We start from the raw sequence: 10,251 nt of genomic DNA on the forward strand, positions 1-10,251 counted from the left end.
TCTTGAAGTACTTTTCACCATGCATCAAGAATTAGGATAGTGACTAATATCTTAAATGCTGTTAAAACTTTCTCTGTTTATGCTGCCACACAAAGAGCACTACTTACCGGAAGTGGAGTCTACTATTCTTGATTATTTATTCTATCAGCATCTCTCTCTCTCTGGGGGACTTTTGCATTTGTTTGACATAGGACTTTGAGACTATTAATATTACTCTGGTTTCCCATTGTAGCACTCTGACACTGCTTCATTGTAAGAGTGGTTGTTATTTATTATCATTTCAAGGTGGCAAGATAGGACTATATCTCTAAGAGGTAACACACAAATTATTCTCTGCCATTGCAATGAACAGCTGCGTTTCTTTCCAATCTTCTGCTGCACGTTGGGTGCGTTTTCTTTATCATACAGTTTAAAAATAGATAGCATTTTTTTAATTGAAAGGCAATATCCATTCATTATAGCTGATTTTTGGAGTACAGGTATAAAAGCAAGAAATAAAAATTGTGTATAATTCAAATAGTTAGGGACAGCTACTAATGTTTGGTGTATTTCCCTCCAGAACTTTTTGTTTGGGTAAAAATGCACATTTATTTTTAACTAAATTGGCATTATAGTGTATTAAAATTATTTTATTTTTAATAATAATGTATTTTAACCTTAAAATGATATTATAGTTACTTTTTAAAAACTCTCAATATTTAAATATCATGTTAACGGCTTCATCCTGTCTCCCTGCATGACTGTTCATGGCATGCTTTACTTACCCCGCTGTTAGACATCTCTGTCGCTTCCAAAATTTCATGATGACAGTTACATACAATGCCGACATCTTTGTAACTGAATTTTTCTGCACATCTATGATGATTGTCTTAGTCTAATTTCCCAAAAATGAAATCGCTAGATCAAAGAGTAGTATATTTTTGAGGCTTTTGATCTATTTTTCTCTCAAACAGATTGTACCTATTTTCAGTCCCTAAGGGTATATTTTAATAGTTTTGTTGCTCTTGGCAACATGAATTTTATATACATTTGTCAGCTAGTTTGATTCCCAAACACTAAGTAAAATGAGGATCAATCTGTCTGTCTACCTATCTATTAAGGAAAACGGCCTAAGGACACATATGTGTCATGGATTTGTCCTCACACTTTCTCATCCGAGCCCCTGGTGACCTGGTTCTTCACCTGTGTCCAATGTGTAAGAATGGCAGGGAAACACCTGCCATTAGGTGGCATGAATGTCTCAGATCATTCCATATTACACCCATGTTTGTTTAGAGAGCATATTGCAATCCAATTCTCCGTTGCTGTGTGAATCAGAATGGCACTTACACTACTGCTTTGGCTCATTCTGTTGCAAACAAATGAGCTTTATTATTTTTTTTAAAGATTTTATTTATTTATTTGCCTGAGAGAGAGAGAGCACAAGCAGGGGGAGCAGCAGGCAGAGGGAGAGGGAGAAGCAGGCTCTCCGCTGAGCAGGGAGCCCGATGCGGGACTTGATTGCAGGACCCTGATATCACGACTTGAGCCAAAGGCAGATGCTTAACCGACTGAGCCACCCAGGCATCCCAACAAATGGGCTTTAAAGAAAGAAAACTCCAGGAAACAAACTGAGGGTTTTAGAGGGGAGGGAGGTGGGGGGATGGGCCAGCCCGGTGATGGGTATTAAGGAGGGCACATATTGCATGGAGCACTGGGTGTTATACGCAAACAATGAATCATGGAACACTACATCAAAAACTAATGACGTACTGTATGGTGACTAACATATCATAATAATAAAAAAAAGAAACTCTCAAACAAAATTCATTTTGTAAGGTGTAAAATTTAATATATAGGAACTTGATTTTTCTTTGAGCCTAAGGAAAGTGAGACAACAGAGTAAGACAAAGGTGAAGGTACACATTTTGGGCTAGATTTTGAAACTAGAAGAGAATGTGCTTACTCATTCAGAGTTATTAGAAAAGCTATTTTGCAAGAAGGAAAAGACCTGTAGGAGAAAACTTGCAATTTTCAGGGCAAATGTCTCCATGGAATTGACCAGTCTGACATCTTCTTTCTTTGCCTACTCCCCAGGTCTTGTCTCTCCATCCTGCACCCCAGCTTGGGATTGCTCTTGTCAGTTCTCTCTGCCATCTTGCTTGGGTTGCAGCCGCTAGAACTACCTGGCTTTCTACCTCACAGAGGCCTTCCATCTTCCTAAAGCCTCAAGGCCCTCATCACCTGATCCCGTGGCAGATAGGTGCTGAAGTGACCCCCTTTGTGGGCCTCAGCCTACACTCTTCTCCTGGGAGTTACATCTCCCGTCATTGTTCAACCCAAGAAACGTGAGGGGCTGAAGTGGTGTCATTCATAATCCCAAACATAGAGTATTGACATCTGCCTCCAAGTAGAAATATCCCAGTGCTTAGATTTTAATTGCTTGTTTATTCATCCAACTTATAAATATAAATTGAGACCGTTCGATGTGTCAGGTACTTCTAAAGGGTGTGAACTCCACATTGAACAAAAGTATACAGATTCATGGCCATGTTGGAGATTATAATCTAATAAATCTAGCAGATGATTAACAAATAAACAGCAGTTTTGTAGTGTAGTGGTAGGTAGAGACAAGTGCTATGAAGAAAAATTAAATGGAATATGAGAATAAAGATGGAGAGGGAGATGCTACTCTTCTAGAGAGGAGGTGAGGGAAGGTCTCTCTGATGGGATTCAGCAGAGACCTCAAAGAAAGAGAATAAGCCATAGAGATATCTGCAGGGTAGATGGACTTCCTGATAGGGGAAACTGTATATGCAAAGGTCCTGAGGTGGAAGTATGGTTAAGAAGAACAAAGAGGCTGGTGTATATGGATGGAGTAATTAAGAGGAGAGTTGGGGCAGTTGAGGTCAGAGATAGCCAAAGATCAAGTAAGGTAGGTAATGTAGCATCCAGCTGATGTAAGGACTGGATATTTTTTGAAACATGATAGGAAGCTAGCGAAGGCTTTTGAGAAAGAAGTGATGTGACCTATTAACATTTGGTTGCTGTCATGGTTTTCTTCTAATTCTGATTTCATGGTCTTGTCCTATGGCATTGAGACAACAGGACATTTTTTCAAATTTTCTGTTGCTTTGTCAACATCAGCATGTGGGATATAGTTTAGATTTGATAAATGTTTTCTCTCGGCCAAAGGCATAATTAAAATTTCTGGAACTTTATATAAAACTTTACGGAGGACTTGAAGTAGTGAAGTTTCTTTGGATTTGAAATAGCAGAATCTGACCCAGATTACTTTAGCAAATGGAAAATTGATGGTGTATCTTGGAGAATCCAGGGAAGATGACCTTCTAGGCCTTGGGAAGCAAGGCTGCTCCATCCAGGGGCCTTAACAGAAGCCATCTGTGGTCCTTTCTCTGCAGTTTCATATTATGGAGACCAATAGTCTCTGGGTCCCTTTGTTTAAAAGTCTAAATGACTAGAAGAGAGAATTTGATTGGTTCAGCTTAACTCAGATGTCATCTTCTGAACCCATCGATTCTAGTCAAGGGGACAAGGCAGCAGAAACACAACTGCACTAAGACCCCTGTGGGTAAGGTGCGTGGTTCCCAAAGACCAGGCTTTATAGACACTACCTCTGGAGTGGCATGTTACTGCCCTGTGGGCAATACCCAGGTGCTTTATTTATGCACTTTGATAGAGGCAGACTTCTGAAGCAGGGGCTTCTAGGTAGTAGCCCTGTCTCTGGTCTCTCTCTGTGGAGAGTTAATACCCTGGGCATTTGGTTGCAAAGTCTTTGACAGTAAGGGCCAATTTTATCCCATTTTGTACCTCCTTGCACAAAATAAAGGGTAGGGGATATTTTTGGTATTTAATTTTGCTTCAGGCCCTGTTCTTCATGATCCTGGAGCTGCCCCACAACCATCTAAAATTACAGGTTCTATTTTACATTCCTAAGAGATTTGCTGATAACTTGGCAGGCAGATATAGTTTTATTGTGAAGAAATTTTGCCACTCTCACATGTACTGCTGTGCCAAGAATATGTAATTTGGAGCCAGGAGACTGCATTAAATCTGGTTCCTGGGAAACTGGGAAATGGAGATTTGTGGGCAGGAGGTTGATTAGGGAGTGTTCTGGAGATTGGTACCCGTGAGGCAAGAAGGAAACAAGACTGGGTGGAGGAAGAAGAGGAAGAATGATGCAATTGCAACAGGTCCTTCAGCCCATCCTATAGGGATCTGTGGAGCTTGGGTGGACCTTCAGCATTATCTGGAAGTGAGGCAGGAGGGCCAGGCCTCTGTACCTTGCAGTGACCAGTATGGGGAGCGGCTCATGTCGGGAAAAGCATCTCCCTTAGGCCTACCTAGGGCAACGCCTGGAGAAGGTTGCAGCAGTGAGCTCTCAGCCACCGATGCTACCAGTACCTGGGGGAGTGAGTGCTTTACTCCTGAGTCTTGGCGTGGGGTGAGGGAGGGTCTGGCTGTTTCACCATAACATCCACTTCAAAGACTCAAGTTTTAATTCTGCTCTACCATACTCTCCTGTGATGCCTTGGGGAAAATCCTGAACTTCTTTGAGACATCATGACCTCATTTAAAAAAAATGGGATTTAAAACATTTGATTAAATAAGCAGTGTTGTGAGCACTGTCTAGGACCCTTTCACTTGTGTTTATTGTTTAATTTTCCCTGTAAGTCTATGCCATATCTATTTTAGAACAACCCTATTGATAGGGAGATAGATCCTCAGAGAGATGAAAGTAGTTTGCTTGAATTTATATAGATAAACCATACAGAAAATGCAGTCTCAGATCTTCTGAACATGTCTTGATTTTGGCCAATTCACTAGAGCTCCCTCTCAGCAACAGAAATAACATTAATGATAATATTAATAATATAATTAATAAAGACAAGTAGTGCCTCATTTATATGCTTGTTATGAGGATTGAAAGAAAGACATTTGCAAATAATAAGTTGCTGAAAAAAATTAGTCAATATCACTGTTCTTCAAAATTGCTTTTCCTGTCAGTTAGACATGGGCATGGTCTAATCAATCTTGAGTAGATGAGGGAAGGTTTACACAGGATCCTAGAAAATCTCTCCTAGTCAACCTCTAAGAGTCACAGGGCATCATGTTTTTTCCAAGTTTTTTTAATTGATGTTTGGACTCCTCTGGTTTACTCTTAGAGAGCTTAAAAAATTCAGCTCACATATTCTGAGCTGCAGCTTAGTCTTTGAGGGTTGTGCTGTAGGGTACAGAAATGAAAGAAATGTTGTCCTTGAGGGATAAAAATAAGACCAATCAGTGACAGTGATGAGAACCCATGTACTGGAGGAACAGGGACATTAAAAAGAGCTCAGAGGCTCTGGGAGTCTGGGTCAGAGTCTTCAATTGTCAAGGTGACTCATACCGTAGATGGCAGCTTATGTTTTGAACTTTATATGCTTTGACTTTCAGGATCCATTCTTATAAGGTGAGAAAGTCATGGCAAGGAACCAGTCTGTGGGATCTTTATGAGTTTGAAAAAAAAAAATGCACCTCTAGGTGTGGGGCTTATTCCCCCATGAGTGCTTGAAGTGCTTTATATGACACCCAAAATCCAAAGAAAACAGAATTGTTTTGAGCACACACGGTCACAGATGTATTTTAAATTGCTTTGTGAATGATGGATATTCATGAACCTTAATGCAAACTCAACAGCACGTTTAAATTTAGGGAAATAGTGTCTCCACATTATTGTGAAAGCCCCCTTCCACACTCATTTCATAGTTACCTTGCTAGGAAACTGTANAGAATTGTTTTGAGCACACACGGTCACAGATGTATTTTAAATTGCTTTGTGAATGATGGATATTCATGAACCTTAATGCAAACTCAACAGCACGTTTAAATTTAGGGAAATAGTGTCTCCACATTATTGTGAAAGCCCCCTTCCACACTCATTTCATAGCTACCTTGCTAGGAAACTGTAGGTTTTTTTTTTTTTTTAAAGATTTTATTTATTTATTCCACAGAGATAGAGACAGCCAGCGAGAGAGGGAACACAAGCAGGGGGAGTGGGAGAGGAAGAAGCAGGCTCATAGCAGAGGAGCCTGACGTGGGGGCTCGATCCTATAACGCCGGGATCACGCCCTGAGCCGAAGGCAGACGCTTAACCGCTGTGCCACCCAGGCGCCCCAGGAAACTGTAGGTTTTGATCAAACTTTTACTAACTCTGATTTTTGGAAAATAATCAAACATTACTACTAACATATACTATTTGACTAAAGGTATTACTTCTAACCCATGAAGTCAAAAGTCCTGGGTTTTCTCATGTTCAGCCCTACCCTCCCACGCAGGCTTCATTTAGTAAATTCCAGATTCCCCAGTGTAGCAAGTGCAATAGAGGTCAGTGGATTCTCATGTCACTGTTTTGTTTACTTTTTATCTCCACTTGACCTGGATTAAAAAGTCAAGATTTTTGGCAGGAGGAATTGTTTGAAAAGGAACTGTAATGTTATGGGGATAGTTATAATGAATCTGAAAATTCTATCTATGTAATTGTAGAAAGATTGAGTGAAATCCAAGTGGTTAGTTTGTTCAATCAATTTCACTGCTTGGCTTCAATAGTGATAAGAAAACAGGTTTATTAGGGCTATGTTTCTTCCCACTCTGTGAACCACCATCAGAGTCAATAACTGATTACGTTTTGGTTGTATAGACCTGGCTGATGTTTTGGGTGCGATCTGGCAGAATACGCCAAATTGTAAAGCCATACAGATACAAATGTCATACCTAAAGACATTTTTGGTGGGGATTTGTAGCAGAGAAGAAAAGTGAGTAAAATCTAGAACATGTTTTTATTTTCTCCTTTTGTTCCCAAGGCTATCATTATCCTTTGAGTCAGAATTGTGAACAAACGAAAATGCTTCCTGGTGAAAAAAACAAAAGCTGTTAACCTCAAGCACATTAAAAAACGCAATCTCATTTTCACTTTCTAAAGTATTGGTGTTGAGATATACTTAAAACCACAATTAACCTTAGGAATGAATATGATAACAGAAACTGATAGCAACTAATCGATTTAAAATCGCTGAGTTACAGACTTATATATTCAATACCATGTACATGAAACAACACTCTATTACTGAGCTTTATGTATGATGATTTACCTGAGGTAAGCACATGACACAGTTTTAGTTTGTGATTACAAACAGGTTAGAAAATACTCTTTAATTGTATTAAAAATATAATTTAATGCAGGTGGTTTGTAGCATCTGTCTTCTTCACATGATAGCATGGGTACACTTTGATACAATAAAAAAAATTACCCCTAAAAAAAAATCCTTCATTCTCTAGCCAAAATTCCAAGTTTAATTTGAGAAATGTAAACACGATGATCCCTCTGATAACACAAGATCAGGGTTTCTCAGCCTCAGCACTATTGACGTTTTGGCCCAGATGATTTGCTGTGGCAGCTATCCTCTATACTGTATGGTATTTAGCAGCATCCCTGGTCTCTACCCCCTAGAAAGGCTGCGAGAACCACCGGCTTCTCCCCCTTCCCCATCTGTGACAACCAAAAATGTCTCCAGACATTGCCAAACATCCCAGGGGTCGGGGAAGGGGCAAAACCACCCCTCGTGGAGAACCAGTATGCTCACGACTCTCCTGGGTTTCATGCTTAAGTTCAGTATTACAATATAAAAGCAAAATTTACCTAAGTAGAATATTTGAAAGGTCAATAATCTTTGCAAGGAAGATTTTTGTTTTTAAAGGAACTGTATCATATATCTGGTAGACAGTGGCCAGAACAAAAGGTATTCTTGTGAGCACTCTGTGATATAATTTAGTGACACACTTAGAGGAAGAGTGATTACAAGACCCTTCTGTTTTCAGCCCCACAAAATTCAATGGCATGTTTTAAAAATTATGGATAAACTAACTGAAGTGTAAATTGTGTAATTCTCATATTGACTTCATTTCAAAAATTAGATTTAGAGAGAAATAAGTTGTCAACAGCTTTGGGAAATCTCTATGTATGCCTAACTATGCCAACAACCATGGGAATACAATTACACCTTTTCTCAGTAATGCTGCAGTGGAGAATCGTATTTTCATCTTTTGTCCACATGATTTTCTTATTTATAGTATCCAAGTATAGGATTGAGAGTTTTGGTATTGTTAATATGTTTCTGTCAACAAATCTTCATGTGTACGGTTTTGTTTTTCCTTTTGTGTTTTGGTAAGTTTATTTATATTTCTCTAGAGTTAAATAAAAATGAATTCAAAATATATTGGCTTTAGGATTTACAACAATTCGCCTTACGATTGGACTTTCATGCATATATGAGACTGTAGGTGCATCTGCTCTTGGGAGGACACCCATTTGCCTTCCTCTTTATGCCCATTGATAAGCCTCTCCCTCATTGTGTCATCCACTTAGAGCAGGTACACTGTTTATTGAAAAGAAAATTTTTTTCAAGACCTGCTCGGTTTAAACTCATCCAGATCCAAATTCTGTATCAAAGTGCATGTCAGAAGTCAGAATATACCCAAATTACAATAGGCCACTCATCTTCCTTTCTCCTTTCAGTCTGGGGTCATTTGTGAATGCAGTGGTTTGTCTTGCTCTGGGACTGTGTGGACCCAGCAGGGCACCAGTTTACTCTTTCAGCTGCTGATCTTCCAGGGGTTCCTCACTGAGCTGCCCCACATGCAGTCTGAACATCCTGACAGATTCCCTATGCAATATGTTAGGTTGTACAGTTAATTTTCTCCTATCACTCTTACACTCTTTTCTTTGCTTAATGTTAAGGACAATTCAAATTTTTCAAAGCTTAGAGGAAACAGAAAGTACTGTGAAAATCTTGCATCCCACTATTACCCCCCATCTGCTCTTTTTCTGTCTTCCCCCAGTCACTGTTAACCACTGTTGTCACTTTCTTATGTGTCCTTCCAGACTTAAAAAAATGTGTACACACACACACAAGCAAATTGTACTTTCTTCTATTTCTTACACAAAAGAGAGGATGTTGTGTATGATGTGCACTGGGGGGATCTTTCCATAGTAATACACAAGGCACTTGCTTATTATTCACACTTTCTTATAGCTGTGACAAATATTCTTTTATATGAATGTACAATAATTTATTTAACCATTCCCCTGTATATGGACGTTTGAGCTTGTTCCATTCTTTGACTATCCTATGTAGTCAGCAATGAAAAACAGTCATTATTTTTTGCACAAGTGCAAGTACGAGTACATATGAATGATAAATCCACAAAGTGAAGTTTCAGGGCTAAGGGGAACTTGCCATTTTGTTTTGTTTTGTTTTGTTTTTTTGAGAGAGAAAAATGGTGCATGTGCATGTACTCAAACATGGGGGTGGGGTTGGGGGGTGGAGGGCAGAAGGAGGCGGGGAGAGATTGATGGAGAGGGAGAGAGAGAGAATCTTAAGCAGTCTGCATGCCCAGCATGGAGCCTGAGTTGGGGTTCGATCCCATGCTCCTGAGATCATGACCTGAGCTGAAATCAAGAGTCCTATGCTTAACCAACTGAGCCACCCAGGCACCCGGGGGTATCTGTGGTTCTAATTTTGATAGCTATTGGAAAACTCCTTGGAAAGAGGTAATCTTAACAGCAACACAGGACTCTGCCTCCACAATTTAAAGTTCTAGCAATATGGTAGGTAAAAATCGTGTAGTTTTTTTTTTAATGATTTTTTATTATATTATGTTAGTCACCATACAGTACATCCCCGGATTCCAATGCAAAGTTCGATGCTTCATTAGTTGCGTATCACCCAGTGCACCATGCAATACGTGCCCTCCTTACTACCCATCACCAGTCTATCCCATTCCCCCACTCTCCTCCCCTCTGAAGTCTTCAGTTTGTTTCTCATAGTCCATAGTCTCTCATGTTTCATTCCCCCTTCTGATTACCCCCCCTTTCTTTATCCCTTTCTTCCCCTACCGATCATCCTAGTTCTTATGTTCCATAGATGAGAGAAATCATATGATAATTGTCTTTCTCTGCTTGACTTATTTCACTTAGCATTATCTCCTCCAGTGCCGTCCATGTTGCAGCAAATGTTGAGAATTCGTTCTTTCTGATAGCTGAGTAATATTCCATTGTATATATGGACCACAGCTTCTTAATCCAGTCATCTGTTGAAGGGCATCTCGTCTCCTCCCATGAAAAATCGTGTAGTTTTAATTCCCATTTCTCTTTTTATGAATGAAATTGAGATGTATTGTTCAATCCTGATTGGGTCTTTTGAATTCCTATTA

General features: G+C 39.6%; 1 long non-coding RNA gene across 2 annotated transcripts in view; it reads left to right on the forward strand.

Annotated features, from left to right (window-relative positions):
- Positions 1-6,051, forward strand: part of LOC117803501 — a 28,836-nt gene extending 22,785 nt beyond the window's left edge. For both annotated transcript variants that reach the window (XR_004627469.1, XR_004627471.1), the window contains exon 4: positions 5,994-6,051. This is a non-coding gene — a long non-coding RNA (uncharacterized LOC117803501). The remainder of the gene's footprint in view (positions 1-5,993) is intronic.
- The last annotated feature ends 4,200 nt before the right edge of the window (positions 6,052-10,251 follow it).

The sequence above is a fragment of the Ailuropoda melanoleuca genome, chromosome 1 (genome assembly GCF_002007445.2).
Source record: "Ailuropoda melanoleuca isolate Jingjing chromosome 1, ASM200744v2, whole genome shotgun sequence".
In the NCBI taxonomy this organism is placed as follows: domain Eukaryota; kingdom Metazoa; phylum Chordata; class Mammalia; order Carnivora; family Ursidae; genus Ailuropoda; species Ailuropoda melanoleuca.